At 35.5% G+C, this 21453-nt stretch overlaps 1 protein-coding gene across 4 annotated transcripts in view; it reads right to left on the bottom strand.

Annotated features, from left to right (window-relative positions):
* LOC136842501 (guanine nucleotide exchange factor DBS-like) overlaps positions 1-14380 on the bottom strand; it is an 838144-nt gene extending 823764 nt beyond the window's left edge. For 3 of the 4 annotated variants that reach the window (XM_067109882.1, XM_067109883.1, XM_067109884.1), the window contains exon 1: positions 14138-14380. The gene's annotated coding sequence lies outside the window, so the exon portion shown is untranslated. The remainder of the gene's footprint in view (positions 1-14137) is intronic. The other variant, XM_067109885.1, reaches the window with a different exon arrangement.
* Positions 14381-21453: the final 7073 nt, after the last annotated feature.

Below are 21453 nucleotides of genomic sequence, written 5' to 3'. Positions count from 1 at the left end.
TCCCATTTCACTATGCAGAGGTTTTCATCTGCAGAGTCTTAATAAAGTCATCTCTTGACCCTGCTACTCCAAGTCGAGTTCCAATCATATTGGCACAGGGTGAAAACCTAGAAAAATCGCCCTGTCAGCAGATCTCTGCGCGAAATTACACATTCCCAGACAATCCGTCTCTCTTATACATACATACATACATACATACATACACACACACACACACACCTCAATTCGACAGACATTTAATAGGGAGGTGCTGAAATTAATAGATATCCCGCTTGGCAACATAATGGACTAAGGGCCAGTCTAACTCCTGCCAAACATAGGTTCGAATCCCACTACTGAAGCAACAGACATGTTCATTTATTTTTCTTCTGGATGCAAGATTTTAGCGATTAGCTTAACTGAAACTTAGAAAATCGAGAAGTTAAAAATTCACTGTGTCACACACACACACTCGTATACTTACATATATATATATATATATATATATATATATATATATATATATATATATATATATATATATATATATATATATATATATATATATACGTGTGTGTGGGTCTTTCTGCCATCTTACATTAAAAGCGGGAGGAGATGAGAAAGTTTAACAAAAAGTTTATCAATTTCCTTATAAAATACTGTACCCCAGTCATCCTCCGCAAGTTGAGACGTTATCTTTATGGCCAGTGAAAAAAGACCAAGAAAAATCTGGCTCTAGAGCCAAACTTGAACGTTAACGTTTCAGTAGTCGTAGATCACGCCACTAATCAGTTACTTTTTTCTTTAGTCATGTTATATTTCCATAAGGAAAAAGGCTACCTTCAATACCACAGATATAAGCTGCAATGAAAGAAAAGATAAAGAAAATGGGCGAGAAAAAGGTGAACAATGAATTAAAAGAACAAAATTAATGACCAAATTAATACAGTTGAACACAATACCACATTGGAAATACAAACAAAACGGAAAGGAATCAACGGGTACATGAACGAAGAAATCAGGATAATATGTTTTCTAAACAAAGGGTAAATTTCCCCTTCTTCTCAATCATTACAATTTATGGCGACGCGTGATAAAAACTGCTACTTCGTAACATTCTCGATCCTAGATCTTCATCATTAAGGACATCCTAATGAATGCCTTGTAGACAAATAAGGTCATAAATAAGTATGATTACGTTATGAAACACATGTTCCCGAAATACCCGTAAAAACATTCTTTATGTAAGAGTGAATGTACTACACGCCAAACAAATATTTAATAGTAACTAACATACAAACAGACCATCAACACATTACTCTTTCTAAAACACACGCACACAGTAACCATTCTAGTTATGGGCTTTTCCCCCATCTCCGACTCCCTATCTTATCCTAAAAATAATAATTTCCAATCATACTCATACCCTTCCCACAATAGAAAATTATTTTACAGTAAAATTCAACAGACACTAGAATTAACAACGCCTCTGCTATCACAACAGGAAAATAAACAGCTCTCTCTCTCTCCTGTTTCAGGCTTCTACAATGACACGCACTCTTTACGAAAGTTCACATGCTCTGTCGGTAGAGCCTCGAACTTCCTGTTCACTTAACCGGAGGAGTTTCTCCTAAAATTATGGGGGCATTCGAAAGTGTTTATAGCCTATTCTTATCTACTTAGGCAGCAATTCAGCATTTCACTTTATAACCGCTTCATAACAGGGTTTCAAACTCTTCCATTCCAAGGCTACATAAGCCTTTATTGTATGACCTATTACTAACTTTTCAATGATTAATTACAAAATGTTTTTCTACAACGGAGAAATTATTAGATCGCTTAATGGAAAAAATGGTCTTCGTAGCAATGACGGTAATTTTTCCAGTTGTTAGACATGTGTATATCACTCCAACTAATAAACTTCGCTTGAAATTTTGAAATAGCGACCTGCATCGGACTGTGTTAATTCTGTTTAATCATTGATAAATGACACGAGACTTATGATACTTTTTCCAGACACACACCATTAGAAAACACACAATTAAGGAGAACATTTTTTAAGTGTCCAAGTTTTTAAAAAATTATTGTATATCACCTACGTTTTGAAATAAGACAAACACAAGGCCTACAAAAGGGCGGGGGACTAAGGTGAAAAAATACGCGCCATACGGGTCTGTAATAACTGAACGACATTAAATATGATTACTATTCAGTAAGCTATACCTACAAATGTTTGATACAATCCCTTTAGAATAAAAGGAAACCGAGCGGCAAAAGGCAATTATAGGCATCAGAAAAGTTCAGGCCTCTTTCTAGATTTTAAAATTAAATAATAATGACAACAACAACAACAACAACAACAACAACAAAAGAGGGTGAAGGAATACTGTTCCCCTCTCTTCTTTACACATAGATACATACAAATATATTTTTTCCATTATTAAGCCGTTTCCCCTGTTAGCATAGGGGTCATCAATGCCGCATTCACACAAACCGTTGACTTGTGGATGAGTCCAGTATCCATAAAACTTCCAATCACATATCTATACAGATTCCAAGTTCTTTCTTTTATACGCATTCGCCATTTGCAATTTACTTCCACAGAGGAGTTGGTCCAACAGTTCCCCCATATATTCCAACTTTGGCTCCCATAGGCACCATGTTTCCGCCTAGTCTTATGCACACATACTTTTACCTTTCTTGATTACCCTAATCTGTGACTCTTCTCTCATCATACCAGTGCTCAAATTCTCATGAGAATTTACTGTTTTCATTCTTTCACAGTCCAAAACATCATTCACTAACATTATATATATATATATATATATATATATATATATATATATATATATATATATGTGTGTGTGTGTGTGTGTGTGTGTGTATGAGAGAGAGAGAGAGAGAGAGAGAGAGAGAGAGAGAGAGAGAGAGAGAGAGAGAGAGAGAGAGAGATTTAATGCGTCTTATGTTCGTCCATCTAAGACAGCTACCGCTTCGTAATTTCCAGTGGTAAGTATATTTCTTAATGTACACGTAAAAATACGACCATCTCACAAGTAAAAGGTACTATGCAGTCTCTCATAGAGTGAAAAGTTGAAAGATATTAACCAATAATATAAAAAAAAAACCTTGAATGCTTGTTCTTCCGCTCACTTGAAAATTCTGCAAAGAACATCTTTACTTAAGCCAAGGCAGACCTAAGCCCACGGTTAATATAGTCACAGACCATTACACCAAATTAATATCGTAGTGCCACTAGTATGATTCCCAAGGGAAATTAGATGGCGCCTTGGCTAAACCAGTAGGCCTATATCTAATCCCAAGGCGTTCTTTATAAATGTATTGAGCTTCATAATTATTCACTCTCTCGGAAAACGCAGCATTGAAAACAAGGGTATGTGCACTATACAGCGTAATACGATATTTAATATGCTGTAGCAGTTTACGTATTCTTTATACATTCTCTACATTGGGTAATAATATCAACGTTAATCTATATATTCGTTGTACCTTGCGCGACTTTGCAAAGAGCAAATCTGCTGCCAGTCAATCGTCTCCACTCTGCAGTTGTAAATAGTCAATGAATGTCTCCTTCTGAGTAATCTAGAAGTGACTAATCACGTGCTAAATCTGACAAACGCTTTTTTAGTTGCGTACCGCACTATGAATGCAGTGTCCCTGAATACAAAAACAATACTTAATTACTATTATTTATATCTGGACGAATATTTCGTTATATCTAGACTAAAGGGAAAGGCGTTAACATCCACTAAAAGTCCTCAATTTCAGTTGCTTTATGTTTTTAATCATTAGGTCTTACTTGCTAATGCAAATAGCCTAACTAATATATATCTAATACTGAATAATTCTTCAATAACTTAAAACAAATGATAAGGACAACGGATTATCGTGAATTATACATACATACATACATACATACATACATACATACATACATACACACACACACACATATATATAAATATATATATATATATATATATATATATATATATATATATATATATATATATATATATATATATGTATGTGTGTGTGTGTATATTCACGATAATCCGTCGTCCTTATCATTTGTTTTAAGTTATTGTACAATGATTCATTATTGGATGTATATTAGTTATTTGCATTAGCAAGTAGGCCTAATGATTAAAGACATAAACCAACTGAAATTGAGGACTTTTACGGGGTGTTAATGCCTTTCCCTTTCGTCCAGATATAACAAAATACGGTATTCGTCCAGATATAAATATAGTAATTAAGTTTTGTCTTTGTAAATACACATTATATATGGCCGATAATTTCCGAACTTATATTCATTCTCACCTATACCTTCTTCCTCCTAAAGGGATAGGTCCCAGAATGTGCTGCCCCTCTCATTTGTTACGATTATTTTGGTATTAAATTACATACATAGGCTACATACATGCACATATTCATAATAATGTACACACAAACGGAAAGATATAAGAAAGCGAGAACGTACCGGTACATACGAAGAAATAAATGTAAATATTTCTGGGTTATCGTATTTTCTTTTCTCTTTATGTAGGCCTAACACTAACAACATAACCCTACATTCGACCTTTGATCCATCTGGACGTATAGGCTACCCAAGTAGTTCCTAGAAACTCGCACACACACTAGCACAAAGAAAAAGGAAAATATCTGTACATAATAACAACATCGGAGTTTTCGGGTTTCCATTAGCCCATCAAAAAAAAAAAAAAAAAAAAAAAAATTCTACACCTGTGCCTTATTCGAAAGGCCTACGCTGGCAAGAAAGGCACACATGTTTTGGATGAAAACACTTTGATAAAAGAACTATAACTCAAGGGTCACAAGGCACAATCTTTCAGACGTAATGGAATTCGGTGAAAAACACACATACGCATAATATTATACACACACATTAATATATATATATATATATATACATATATATATATATATATATATATATATATATATTATATATATATATATATATATATATATATATATATATATATATATATATATATATATATATATATATATATATATATATGTATGTGTGTGTGTATGTGATATTTAACCTTTAAATTCAAAAGTACATACACACAAGTATATATGTATTAATATGTGTATATATAATTATATATATTATATATATAAATATTTGTGTATGTATTTTGAATTTAAAGGTTAAACATATCACATAAAACGTTGGATCTGGTGGGCTGCCTGATAACTAAATATTTCCGTCCAGGAAACATACACCCAATTTTCCTGATCAATTTTTCAATTACCATTAATAACTACCGGTTAATGGGCTCAATGGGGGTCAGAAAAAGGTTTAACTAATTAGAATAAAAAAAAGGCTAACATATTGCCAGGAGGCTGTACCTGGCTGTTATTTGCAAAGCGAAAACGTAGTGAGACAACGAAATTTTCCTTTTTTTGTCTAAACAACGGTTCTTGTAAGCATTCACTTGCATATCAAGGAGATACTTACTAATATGTAAAAAACTAAGAATAAGAAGAGGAATTACTAATGTAATTGACAGTGTAGTTAACGAAAAGCACCAACCTCAGTGTCTTCGCTTTCTATAGTTTCACATAACCATAACAAATGTAAAGCGGTATAGATTGTCTGAAATAAAAAGAAATAAATGCATATTTCTTCGCATCTGCCTCTATGCGTTGGATGAATTCACTGACCAGAAAAATCTAAAAGATGCGCGCACACTATTATTATTTCTCTCGAGCGAGGACAGTAAACAATGACACTGTTCATAAAAGCTGCAAGAGACTTGGGAGCCTTTTAAAACACTGACACTGAAGAATGCAGCAAACATCCAAGAATCAGAGGAACCCTACTGCAGGTTCCACGTAGTAACGCACAACCCACTAAAAACCCCACACAAGCTAAGAGATGTGTCCTGGTGACTCTCTGCCCCTTGACCTACTGCAGTCTTAAGTAATTACATACAAAGCTACAACCCTAACACAGTGGACTTCCCTCATTAAAAGCATTTGCCAAAGCTTTATTTCATTTTGTCTTGGTAACAATGAAAAAGGCACAATATACAGATACCGGGATATTCTATGGAAAAATTTGTCACCCACGGTCCAGGATACCACTGCCTTTTCCACACACCTAAATATATTACCAAAGAGTGCCTCTTTTGGCGTTGTACAGCATACTATACACGGAATCACGAAAGAGTAGATAGAATAGATTTTTTTGTATCTTTATTATGAAAATGATTCATATTAAGTCCACCCGCAACAACATACAACAATTAAAATGTGTTCCTAAAGAGAATGTAACACTAGATGGTACAAGGGTAAAAACCTAGAAATTCTATCAATTCTAACAATAGTAAAATAACCCTAAAAAGAAAATTGGGTGTTCCGAGGAATTACAATAACATTTTACAAACCATGTAAAAAATGAATTCACAGGATGAGCTACAATTAATACGCAGACATGTCGAATCACTTTAGCCACGGGCGTGGCAAAGCATTAGGCCTGCGACCCAAAACAAATAGCTCTTGTGTCTGGATTAGGCCCCTACTTAAACAGCGCACCTTCTGCCTAGTGTTTGCTATCCAAACAGTTCCAGGCGACATAAGCCATCGACGCAATCAATCGGCGATCTTTTGACCTTCTAGGCCTACAAGAGTGATGTGCTTCCCTCTTCGAGCAAGGGTCACTACAAACAGATCACTTATAAATATTGAAACAGATCACTTATAAATATTCAATAAGCGTTTAACTATAGCATAAGGACCCTGATAATGTCTTGAAGTGGGAAAAATATTTATAAAACTGTATTCAAATTCACACAATGTGCTTACTGATAATTACAAAAACAATGAACGCAAGCAACAAGAGAAAGCGGAAACACAACTAAACTACTTGTGTGTAGTTACTGAATACTTACAAATACACAAGAAACTAATTTTCGTTGCGTGAATCTCTATTTTAAAGAAATACACCAACAAACCTTTAAAAGACTCTATAATTTAGAAACAGTACACATAACCAACCAAAACACCAAAGTAGTTGTAACAGTAAAAGAAACCAATGATAGATAGTCTTATCAGCAGAGATAACACATCCGTGACAACCTGGAACGATAATATCATTTTATGCTCCTGGAAATCATTAATAAAGCCTACGGAAGGTAAAACAAAAATAGCGCATTTCCTATTTCAAATGCTACACTGGGAAAAAATTTCCGATTGTACTGTACATTTCTGACGATTATATGGACTGGAACTAAATAGTGGTCATTTACTTAATGTAACAGCTGGTATAGGAGTAATTACCAGCTTAGTCAAATCAAGCTGAAATTATACTTTAAAAGTGCGCTTTTATTTATCAAAATACATCCGGGAGTTTTACGAACTGACCTGCCCATTCTTAAAATAAACATGAGTATCCAAAAATACCCGACTAAGAGATACAAATGGTCAATGAAGTATTTAAGAGAAAAAAGTATAATCTCGGGCTTACTGGCATTAAATATTAGACTGAAGTTAATGTAAATTTCAAAAACCGTCATTTTAAATTTGTTTTGGGAGACAGGAATGGCAAAATTAATTTCTCACTCAACCGGCGGTGAAATCAACTTAAAACATGATACTGCAGAGGAGAGGAGAGGAGGAGCGAGGAAGTGGAAAGCGTGGGCGTTCCAAATGCATCTTTCAAAGAGCGCCTCTTAATTTATTAGTAATTTCAGGCAGATTCAACTACGTCTTAATATATGGAAACTTTTATGCTAACGATAAAGACGGGCAATGACTGCTGAGTATGAAGCAATTAATTAAATCCTCGCCTGCCAACATTACCAGTAAGAAACCATCTATGCAAGTGCAAATCCATACAATAACTTTCACATGCCGGTTCAAGTGCTACTTTTCAACCTTTTCTGTCGTTTTATAATTACCGAGAAAAGTTATCAAGATGGAAAACATACAAGCATCCACAATAATACTGCAACGTATAGTTAAAAGTTGGCATTGTAGTTCCTTACATTTACATCAGTAAGATAATTATATTGTAAAATATATGAGCACATATTTAAAACCTTGCTGTTGAAATTATTTAATGAAGGCCGATTAAGTGATGTTTTTAATATCCCTACAAAATATTTGATGAATTATTCATATCTATATAATGTTTTAAATATTTTATTTGTAAAGGTGGAATATTAGATTTTTGTCCTGTTTGAACAGTGTAGGCTAATGGTGTTTTAAGCGATAACAGCCCTTTTCGGTTAGACCTAAAATCCTACACCCATCAGCTGAATTATGTAAATACAGCCTAAATTCAATTTACTGTATATGGTAGCGTTAAACCACTAGATAAAATTCAATGGGATCGACAAGCTAATGCTCTCGTGTATCCACGGTCTGAAGAAAACAAGAAACGGAAGAGGGGAAGAAAAGGATAAGCTCAATGAGCTGCTATAAATATATATACTGGACCTTAATTTGCACAATATACATTTGTTACGCATGCAACAAACATTAATGTCACAAGCAAGCATTACACAGGCAAATAAGTAACAGAGCTCACTGAAAAAGGAAAAATCTTATAGCAGCACTCCAACAATAATCCTTAAGAGTTTCAAGGCTAATATTCAGATACAGGAAAAAAGATCCTAATAGACAGACAGCCTTCATCAGTCTAATAAGTGATGAAAAACAAAATTAGTAAACCGACTCATTTTGAACACCTTATTTCATGGAATAACTGAAGAAGCCACACTTACGAGCCAAAAGACATGTCAAATCTCACAGTATTACAATAAGCGCTTACTTGAAAATTATGCTTTCATGAAAAAATAAAAATAATGTTCTGCTCTTTATATCACCAAACACGTCAAGAAGGAACCGAGAACCAAACATACATCCTCTGTAGAGAAAGGAGCGGGTTTCTTGTTGCTTACAGTGTGCCTGTTACAGTAAACTATATGCACGACTTAATGTTCGTTTGAACGTTCCATTGAGCCCTAGCTGCATTCTTTCCTGCCTTCTACCTTGAATCTGTTCCCTTTGGTCTCTTGTCCTAACTATCCAACCTCTGAACTTTCTCATCACAATTTTCACCCTTCATTTAAGAACAAATCTTCAAGCCAGTCTGATAAAACTCAAGGAATATGCTGAAAACGAAAGCAAAATAATATAACAATATTCTATGGAAAGCGAAGAAAAATCATTCGAGACTATCTGTCACCCTTTGGAAGGAATCTACGCCCCAGATGACTTTCTCATCCTCTTTTCTTCATTGGCGCAACTGCGGAAAAATATGGACCTTTGACCTGTAATTGACAAAGTTTTAACAAACAACTTCATAAATAGCGAAAAGGATTTTGATTTGAAAACTTTTCCAATAAAGAGGAGTTAGGCCTATGGATGTCCTCCTATTAAAACCACCCAGCTATACAATTCATCTTAAAACCATATCACATTCGCAATATAACGGTTTTGACAGAAATCCGAAATGGAAAAAAAATGTCTAGGGAGAAAGTGTAAATAAACAACACTGGGAACATGTGAAAATAATTACAAAGTATGAATGATACCGGCAATGTATCCAGTCATGTGCACAAGTGGGAAAAGTTACGGACACAATTACTACCACTTGGTCTAAGATCTTTACTCCATACGCTAAGGAGAGCAAAATAACTATTATTTTATAATAATCATCAGATTCACACAAAACTGACTGGAGCTGGTTACAAATGAGTTGTTCAAAACGAACATGTAACACATCATTTTTGTAGATTAAATTGCTTGTTTACCCAGTACAAGTTCCCTACACCTGAAAATTTAGTGAGATTCTAAAAAAGATAAATTAGACAATGGGCAAGTTGAATAAGATTTGGAAACCAAATTGACTGACATTATATAATTAAAATTACACAGATGTCTAGTACGATATGTACTGCTATAAGGAGATGAATCAAGGGATTATACTTAAAAGATTTTGTCGATTTCACGATTTCAGAATAAAGCTTTGGGGAGAATATTACGAGTCAGATGACAGGATAGATTCAGAAATGATACCATAAGGGAAATTGTGAAAGTTACATATATAGACGAGATTATAAAGGAAGCTGGAGATGGCTTGGCCATGTCCGTCGCACAACCTTTTAAATAACGAAAGTCTCAGCTGGGCTGCCATGGGCGCCAGAAAAGTTGAAAGACGAAGACCTTCTTGGATGAGAACTAGCCTAAAAGAAGGGGCGCTGGGGATAAGTGAAAGATGAAGCACAGCAAAGTCATGAATGCTATAATTTCACAGAAGCCGCTTCAGTCACGATGATGGTGGTGATGATGCGATATTTACATTCCTGATCAAGATGTTATGTAATATTTTCACGCAACACAAGGCTAAACATTATGGACAAATTACCTTTAAATAAAAAAGGATATGAAAAAAAGTTTCAAGAATCACGAAGCATGGGAGTTGATTCAGAATACATTATTTCTTAATAGGGTTCATTATGAGTTCCACAGCAGTTCATCATTCCATAGTTTACAATAAATCTTTCTCTCTGTGATATACAATGATGCCTGCGAGCAAGAGGGCAATTACCATTTTCAATTTATATATCTACAGCATCCCTGTTCACGACTGTTCTTTCATATTTTTCAATATCTGTTATGCGAGAACGGAAACTAAAAGGGTGAGTACGCAATTTAACATAATTGCCCCTTTTGGACAAGGTTATTTTACTAATGCTCCGACTAAAGATGAAGGTCATTTCCCCAGTTCGGATCAACCTTTCCGATGAAATAACCTCTTAATGAATACCGCTGCACGGGGGGGGGGGTCGTTACAAAAATTTCACTTCCACAGAAAAAAAAATACGCCAGACATGATTTAATTATGGTGCAACTACAGGAACAGACACAAAAACAATTAGCCTATATATGTATGTATACATTATATACATATATGTATATGTACGGATGTCACTTTATGACATATTCAAAATAAATTTGATTCAAGAGTGAATACGCAAAATGTAAATTATGCGTCAACAGTTGATGTTATTACAGGCACCAAAACACGTCAGAAGGGGCTAACAGCGCTCGAGCAGACAAGATTCAAATTAAATCATCCCACATGAGCATTTGTGCAAGTTACGAACTGTGGCTATTTCGTTTGAAGTCTAGTATCCATTTACTTACTCGGAACGGATACTTGTACCATTGCGTGACGCTCCTACCAAGGACCTGTACCAGATAACGAGAACCGCCACTGAACGCTATTAATTACAACATACTCTACCATACCGAAATGAAAAGCTTATTTTGAGCCTTAATAATAACGTGGAACTACTTTCCATCTCTTCATATAACTAAATTGGCAAGAAACATCGGCGCAATACTCATTCGTAGTGTACAAACTAAATGTTAGTCAGCCCGGTAAGATATGAATAACAGAATGATTTATGTTATTTTTCTGCGAACAAATGACTATGCTACATACTTATCAACCCCAAATGCTGTGACCATGAAAATCAAATTAAACCAACACACACATATATATTATATTATATTATATTATATATATATATATATATATATATATATATATATATATATTATACTCGTATATACATATATATATAACCTATGCATAATTAACCATCTTTTAAATCCTTATGCATCTTACATGGTTTTTCTTGACACGGCTATCCTTGAATATCTGCTGTTTTTCTCTCACATTTCTATGTAAAATAAGAAACTATAATCTATTGCTATGGTAAATACAAACATAAATCGAAATCGATAGAGAAGTTACTCATGAGCGAAATAACGTATATATACTAAATTTAACTCATAGTGACCCCGCCCTTAATACAACAATCTCGAATGAGATCGCATTTCAAATAATAGTCTATTGATAGAATCCAACTTTTGAATCATAATATTCTTATATTTTCTCTTCATATCTACTGCACTGTGGTACGTGCGTGTACAGGCCGTGCATCCGGCCATCCCTGTTATGTGTAATTTTACACATGAAGCTGAACGACCCTAGCTCTTATATTAAAATGCTTTGGTTTATCTTTCAATAACATTCATTCAGAAATTAAAGGACTAGTTATGATATATTTTTTCGGTTTACTAGATAAAACCTTCTTATATCGCAGTTATTACAGTTACCACTCAAACAGAACGGTGGACGACGAACAGTATGCTACTTCAAATGAATAAACCACATTTATGTACGGTAGAGCTAGCACACCATCACATTAACAATCAAATTGCTGAGAAGAACGTACCATGGCTAAGTCTTTCTGGGATCTGACATAGATTATCCAGAAACTCCAAGCTGTATTAGGCAAGGGAATACATAGGTTAACAAAGAGATCTTACTTCATTTCACTTTCACTGCACATAAGCTACAAAACAGCCATGGTAAAAGTATGTATGGTCCAAGCTAGATTAAGCTTGTACATGATGATAACTAAATATAAACAACCTTAGTTCTAAAACGATTATGAATGACCACGATCAAGTAGGCTAGCCTAATGATAATCATGTTAAAAGTATTCTTATTTATGTACCTGCCTAACTTTCCACAAATAATGTCCGAAAACTTTGATACTTTAATTTCTTACACTTGTCATTCAAATAATCTATGTTGTCGTAATGTGAATAACAAACGCTTTACTCTTCCTAGAGACGCAGGACATGGATACCCATGTAAGAAAGCACTAAGGAAACTAATGATTAATAACGAGTATTAAGTATCAGCAATCACCACCTTTGAATTCAGCTGCTGGTTTGCTCCTGGCATCAAATAACGTCACTTAAGTTCCCGGAAGAAAAACTGCGGAATAACCACGCATCAGTGGGTCTACTATATTCAGTGTTTTATAGATACAGAAGATTGAAATAACCCAGTCTTATTGGTATAGTGTCGAAGCATATACAACTCTAACTGATAAAGTAGATTTTCATCAGCATTACCGAGATCATAATTATGATCACGATGGTTATTATGGTAATCGAAAGCCTCGACAACCTTGCATAAAAGCTCAGCAGTCCAATTAACTTCATTTACATATACAACAGCCGAAACATGGCAAGAAGAGGCCTCGCTACCAAAAGACAGTTCGTCTTGCAACTGTTAACCACTTGCATAGTATTTTCGGCAGATTAACACAATCGCCCACATCCACAGACCTCTGAATGCTTTCGCCGACTTATACCACATCAGAACCCTGTAGAACAACGAGGGGAGTCAAATGCTCCTTTCACGAAAGTGTATAAAACCCAATAATGCCGATCTTGCGAAAACCCTAAGCTCGACGGCATTAGACTACAAAAATCGTGAAATCAAACTTTCGGTAATTGTTTCTTCAAACGTAAATTTGTAGGCTCTATGAAGTGAATAAAATCTGTAACCAAGTTTCACATATGCTACCAGTAGGTATCATTTCCTCAAAGCCTCAATAACCACTAAAAAACTAACATTTTAAATAAGGCGAAGTGCGGTTACCCTAGTGGTTAGAGCTGTATATTGCTTTTCAATGTGTTAACGAAGACCAAACCTAACTTGCGACAAGAAAAAACAAAAGGTCTCCAGCTACGAGTAGATGTAGATTATATGACAACGGCAATCAACACATTCGTATCAGTCTTGGTATTATCAGTCACATATGAAAAAGGCATTGTTTACATGAAGGGATAAACATCTGATCTGGCAAGATTAGGTTTGGATCGTAATTACAGTTCCTGCAGTACACTAGCTGATGAGATACACAGTATTTCATACGACTAACGTCGTTCGACCATTAGTCTACCACCAGGAAATAGTTCGATGAAGCGTATATGGGCAATATTCACATTTGTAGAGACATCTACAATTTACAGACATAAGGGCAAGATTCTTAGGCCTACTGTAGGTTTGGTGTCAGGGTACTGACACGAACAGTAGCTCTGATGCAAATTCAACTAAGAAGTCAACAATTCTTTCACGGTTCAGCCTTGTCAGTAGAGACATCACTGTTATCGGTCCTTTTCATAAAATTATCGTTTGTGAACTTGAGTCCTGGAAACACTAAAATCGAAAACAATAATGGAAATAACTCCAGGTCTAGTAGCTTCACACCAAACTCACCTCCATAAGATTAAAACTCCGTTTAGACGCAACGCCAGCGCTCGTTTTCTGTCATTTTCACACGTTGGCGTCCCAATAAGGTAGCTTTGACGTGTTAACTGCTAGCACTCTGTTTTCCAGATTAGTTACCTTGAATATTCACAACTGTATTAGAGGTCTTACACAAAACCTCAACACGCCCACACCGGCCCGGCGGAAAGCGCAACTGACACCTTACACTCACGGCTACCAGATCATCACTGAGGAAGGGAGACCGACGAAGAGACGACGAGAGACGCTACTCCCAACTGTCGAATTAGTACGATAGACCACGCCCCCTTCCTCTCTTCCCCCATTCTCCTACTCGACTCCCATTCATCTTCCATCAAAGGGCGATGCGCACGGTATACAACAGTTACCGAAGGTATTTTTGTCATTTATACATTTTTGACGCAACATACAGTCAAGTAAATGCTACTTACATGCGCGCTTGTCTCGGTGTCCTTTGTCAAAGCAATGTGCCAAACATATAACGGTGTTTTTGATATTTACAGCCAGTAAAGTGGCAAGCGAGGACATAAGGGCATATGGGCTTATACAAAAGTACTTTGATATGGTTAGCGTTATTCTGTACATTATCAAACTGGTACGTGCGAGAGTTTTAAACAAGCCAAAACACAACAGCCTTTCAAAGCTGCTCAGTGGTTCTTGGCACTTCCTACAACTTTGATAGCTGTTGTCAACGGGACTTCGTGACAAACAGCGTCAGTTTTGATAACAGGCATTATTCAAATTTGCGTTATGCCACACAGAGGTTTATAAAATACTGAAGAACAGAACCTTCACTAATTTGTTAACTTGCATGATTCGCGACTGTCGATATTACTTGTCCCGTAGCAGGGTCTGCACTAACTTTAAGTGTGTATTGGTTATGTTTTCAGAAAATACCCACCTACCCACATACACACGAAATATCTGAATGGAAACGGCAGTGTTATTTCGGTCATATTTGTGGTTTTGAAACATACTCATACACTTAAAAATTGTCTGCGTGAGAATTATGATTTTTATGGTTTTAGTTTAGTTCATAATAGCTTAGGAGACTTTGCTTATTTTACAAAAATATAGGACATTAAATATTTAAATACGAACTTTGCAAAAGTAACATACCCTATCGTTACTTAAACTTTACAAAATAAATGTAAAATAAAATATTTTTCATTTCACTAGGGTCTGTACAAATCACAATGAAAATGAATCTGCCATTTATTCTCAAAGAATAACCAAAAGAATAACTAAAAACAAACGAAGCGTTCTCCTTTGCAATGCTATATAAATGTGGAGCAATATTTGCACAAGTAAATAGTGTCTCAAGGGAAATATGGAAAATAATGACAGGCATAAACAAGAAAAAAAAAAGCATTAACTACCAGTGCATTACATGAAGACGGAATCACACGAGCACATTTCCTGCCTTCTTTGCCATCATGCCGACAAACCTTGCAAAAAGTACCCAGTAGTCGTGGCGATATTGAAGTCATTCATGTGTGCGCTAGTGTGACACTGCCCTAATCAACATGTAATCAACTCTAATTTTGCGCTAATATGAGAAAATAAGGGCGACTTGGTGCAAAGTTTGTTGGCAAGATACTACAAAATGGCAGTAAACATCTCGGAGCAACTCTACTTAGGGGTTTTTTGCCACCAATAAAGGCGTTGGTTATCGCTCAGGCAGAATCGTTTGCTACCGTATAGAATAAATTTCTTTCTTCACGGTGTAGTGGCATAATATCTCATTTTTTAATATTTCCAAATTAAACATTATTACTTAGAGATCGAATACTAGTTTTCCGGACGCTAGTAGTAAAAAGATGAAACACACATGTTATGGAAAAGATAATATATCTTGGTGTTGACTAGATTGTAATGGATGTTTCTGAACAAAACGCTTCCATCATGAGAAAGAATTATCATAAATATTATATGCCGAGGAACTCATACAAAATCTGTGACGTACTCCATACTCACTGATTTTGTATGATAACACTGTATCTCGTTTTTATGGTCATTGTCAATGACAGAACTATGTTCTCAAGAAATTCAATAAATTCCAAATAACTCCATGAAACTGTATCTCCCTGATGAATTACAAAGGCACAAACCTTGTAGCCAAATAACTTGTTCTTATGTTGCAAGCCACAGAAAAAGTAATACATTTAGTGTTGAATTTTTAAAAGTGAATGTGGCGAAAAGTACATGAAATGTTTGACAGTGCGTGCACTCGAGCAACACAGCGGGAAATAGAATTATTGGACCAAAGTCATGAAGTATGTGTGCAAGATACAGGTGACTGATGAGCAGTGTGTAAATAGCCTTTAGGCTAATCTGTACTTGATTTTCATCTCTGATTCAGCAATACGAGAATGGATGTGGCAGTGACTTGCCCTTTCGCCAGAAATGCCTGCATCCATGCTGGATATGGCGTCGGATGATATTTACACTTTATCACAAGAGTGAACAGGAAATTATGATATTCACCACGACCAATGCTTCAACATCTCGTAATGAAATTACTGAAGTTAACGAAAATAAATAATCTCATTGTTAAATAAAAATCAATAGCATAAAAGTGCACTCTCACTTTCTCGTTTCCCCTCTCTCAGAAGCCATCGGGAACGTTATCTTTTTGCGAGACGTACAGAGAACCAATGGGAAATGCGACTGGCGCCAGACATGCCATTTATATTTCTCTTCAGGAGTCTAGGAGAGAAAAAGATTTTGCTAAATTCATGAGCTGTTGGTTTATTCTTTTATTCATCATCAAACTGCAAAAGCCTTTCGTCCTCTTGCAGCGGCATCTGCCCTCCAAATTGCAAAGCATGTCACCTCTTATCATTTGAACCTGGTGGCTCGTCTGTCCTTTTCATTTATTTACCTACTTTTCCCGTTTTTAGCAATATTTTATCAGATACTGAAAAGCTCAGTATTGTAATAAATCATTCACAAGACCACAGCAAAGGAATTATACACGTGCCAAATATACAGTATATATATATATATATATATATATATATATATATATATATATATATATATATATATATATATATATATATATATATATATATGTGTGTGTGTGTGTGTGTGTGTGTGTGTATACGGAAAGAGTTTGCAACTGCTTACAGGAAGAGGAAGTTGAGAATGGAAATGTTTGATATGTACAGGTATTTTGGAGTAAATAACATTTAACTAAGTTTGTACAACATGATTATATCAGAGCACTACCAGCAGAATCTTGCAGATGAACAGGATTGTTCTCGATTTACCCAACACAACAACAGAATTCATCTTCATTGCTTCTCATATCACCCCGGCTAGATATAAATGCACCATGCGTGGACAAATAGGTCGAAGGATGGAAAGAGCCAGACATCAATTCAAGCTCAAATGTAAATGAGTTCAAAGAAATCTGATTAAGCAAAAGGATAAACAAAGCTTAGGTATTTTGCACTGTTAGGATTATTGTGCCTAACGAAAAATATGTACATCATCTAAGCACAGTTTCCTGCATTAGCTTTGATTTTTCTGCGACTTCTGCATGCAGTTTAGCAACAACAATAATTTGTCAAGGGCACAGACGACAAAATGTAAGTTCAGGCGTCTTCAGTTCCGAGAAGTATCACAGGACAATGTTTCTGTAGCAAACAACGGTCTTGGACCCATCTTTTACATATTTACTTCCAACTTATAATGAGATTATTTATTCAAATCACGTTCTTCTCTTCCAGTGAATTCCGTTTCCTAATGCGTTTACATTAATTTTGTTTGAATTTACGGGTTGATTGAAGATAATGAGAGGAAAAACCCCTCGTCCATTAAAATTCGGACTGAGAGAGAGAGAGAGAGAGAGAGAGAGAGAGAGAGAGAGAGAGAGAGAGAGAGAGAGAGAGAGAGAGAAAAGAATCTTTGACCGCGAGGAAGAAGTGATACAACAACAAAATGGCAAGGCGCGGACTTGAGACAGCAGCCATGCATTAACCAGTGTAAGATCTTAGCTTCCCAAACTCCCAACTCTTAAGCAGCGGTCTGAGCACTGCCAGCGGCAAGCAAGGAAATAAAGCTAGATAAATGTCCCGGAAAAACTGTACGAATATAAAGCTGTGCCAGATAAGAGACCCTATGCAAAATGCATTTTTCTTTTATTTTTTTTAAGTTCTTGATTATTCAAGAAAATAAAACGTTATGTCTGTGTTTCTAAAACACTACTCATATCCACTTATTCTTAAGTAAAATACTGCTCGCTCGCTCTCTCTCTTTCTCTCTCTCTCTCTCTTACACAAAGAATTTCAAATTGTACATGGACCACATCATCAAACCAACTCTATAATAGCGTAAAATTGCCTATCTATACTTATAGTATACAAACTGAGAAAGACGAATGTACAAGTTGGAGACAAAAAACATAAAAGCTAGAAGAGAAATTAAAATGTGAGTCTGCCTTGCTCAGCTGTCATACTCTTATATTATACCGTTTTCCTTCAACTCCAAATTCTACTCCTTAATTAAGCCTGATTCATACTATACGATTCGTCTTGTTAAATAAATAATTTTTACGTAGAAATCAATGAAGCTCTAAACCCTATGGTACATTTATCGTTCGTCTTCCGTACAGCTTTCATTCGTATAGCTCTGATACGTTTGAGAGAGATGTCTGAAGAACGATACGTGTCCGTACCTATTATTATCATTATATTATTATTCGTAATTTTACTTTTTTTATATTGCAATTTTACTTTTTTTATATTGCACGGAGGATGATGATCATGATGATGGTTATTATTATTATCAACTTTTACGTTTGCAGTGTAACAGTTATCATTAATAACTTACAACCAGTACAATTGTACTCTCTTTTATTGTTTGGATTTGTAAACTCAAAGACAGGCTCTCGTTAAATTATGGATATGTATGCGTGTGTACACACAACACACACACACACACACATATATATATATATATATATATATATATATATATATATATATATATATATATATATATATATATATATATATATAGAGAGAGAGAGAGAGAGAGAGAGAGAGAGAGATCTAGCATGACAAAGAGAAGGAGAAAAAGATAGACTGATCAAGGTCGTTTAAGAGATCTTAAGTAAGAAAAATTAAATAATTAACGGCCCTAGGAAGAGAGATATGAAAAGACTGACCGTATCCTAAGCGTATAGTGTGAACACTTCCACTTTGCTGGAACGCAGTCGAATCTCCATAATATTTATCCTTTTTAGCTAGTCCAAGACAGAGGAAATCTCAAATATCTTAACAATCCCCCAGAATTAGGTTTCACGTCGTGGGATGCTTCAAGAATCATAAGCCGTGAAGGCATATGGCATGTGGCCAGCTTAATCTAACAGCGGCTACTATATGCTCCAATATTTTCTGCCTCCTTTTTCTTTCCCCTTTTTGCAGGTCTACGACTAAGATAAGTATGCCTCCCTAGCTGAAGCGAAAAAGATTAATCGTTATCGCATTATTAAATTATTTTCCTACTTATATACGAACTTAACTTGCACAGTAAAACGAGAGCTACAAAATGGCAAATACGTCAATTATTGAGGCTCGATATTATTACGCGCGTATTCCCTCTAAGTATATTTTCCTCATTAATGCAAACAAAGCGAATTTTATGTTTTGTAAAGGACGTATAGTGGTCCTACAGGAGAGAGAGAGAGAGAGAGAGAGAGAGAGAGAGAGAGAGAGAGAGAGAGAGAGAGAGAGAGAGAGAGAATTCTATTTTCTCTGTATAGCAGCCTAAAATATCGTCTATCGTTTAGGGCAACGTAAAAAAAAAAAAAAAAAAAATTGAAAGGTGGGTATTTCTAGACATCCCATAAGAGCCTACCAACGCGTTATCTATACGAAATATCGAAAAAGCTTCCCACAGCGGATGGATTCATTCATTGCGGAAATAAATTAATCCAATCTAAAACCCAACAAAACCTATTACAGCCGCTAATGTAATGGATTTATAGCGTAAAATTCGTATGTTTTTAGTATTTTCCATAAAAGAGACGCAGGAAAATCACAAATAGTTAATAATTTGAAATGAGAATTATTTTATAATAATTTAAAAAGACGGCCGCTATTTAAACCACTACTTTAAATGATCAATATTATTTATGTATAGTTTAAGAGAATGTGGATGTTTTAATATGAAACCGATAATACTATTTTCATATACTCATTACCAAAAGAATTCTTTTCATTCTGGAATGAAGTATGTATGAAATACTGTCGCGACTTCTACAGACTATAACAGTTTTTTTACAGCATTAATAAATGCGGAGCACATGCAGATTCCTTAATGCTGTTCGCAGGCTGCTTAGATCGGATATTAAAATAGCTCCTGGAGAGTGAAGCAAGTTTTGTCTAGCCTTGTTCCATTACGACGTAACTTAAATATGCATACATGATATATATATATATATATATATATATATATATATATATATGTAGAATCTACTGGTCACTTTTACCAGACACATATGTAATTCTAATAGCCACAATGCCCTCTTAACTTCTCGAATTCTTCGCGCTTTTTTGGATATGCTTGTAACTACGAAGCCGAAAATATCCAGACGGAAGAAATTGAAGAGCCTGTGAATGGCGGTCGTGAATATGGTAATGCGGGTTCGATTCTCGCGACCGCCATTCACAGGCTCTTCAATTTCTTCCGTCTGGATATTTTCGGCTTCGTAGTTACAAGCATATCCAAAAAAGCGCGAAGAATTCGAGAAGTTAAGAGGGCATTGTGGCTATTAGAATTACATATATATATATGTATATGTGTGTGTGTGTGTGTGTGTGTGTGTGTGTACACATATGTATAATGTCTGTGTGTGCGTAAAGTCTATGCTACTTTTACCTTTAGAGGTGTGGCTTCAGAGGTCTCATTAAGTATTTTGGGATATGGGTGCTAACCCTAAGTCTTTCGCTATGTTCCAACTATGATTCACCACAGTTTACTAACCCTATACCACCTACTGCTTAAGTCAACAGAGGTATACTGGATTTTTCAGGAAACCGATCGATATCGCTTCTCCCAACGCGAGCTCGATCCTGGGACACTAACTAGCAGAGATACTAGAAATACATGTGAATGTGTCTTTGTGTGCGTGTTCATGTGATGAAGAAAGAGGCACCTTCCCATTAGATACTTCTACTTCTTTTTCATTCTTGCACTTGCTACCTGGTCTTAGATAAAGGGACATTGTGGTGTATGAAGATAAGTCACCCTTGGCTTCTACGGAATTAAAGAAC

The sequence above is a fragment of the Macrobrachium rosenbergii genome, chromosome 10, assembly GCF_040412425.1.
Source record: "Macrobrachium rosenbergii isolate ZJJX-2024 chromosome 10, ASM4041242v1, whole genome shotgun sequence".
In the NCBI taxonomy this organism is placed as follows: domain Eukaryota; kingdom Metazoa; phylum Arthropoda; class Malacostraca; order Decapoda; family Palaemonidae; genus Macrobrachium; species Macrobrachium rosenbergii.
Note: the sequence above shows the minus strand (reverse complement) of the source record. Positions and strands in the feature narration are given on the sequence as shown.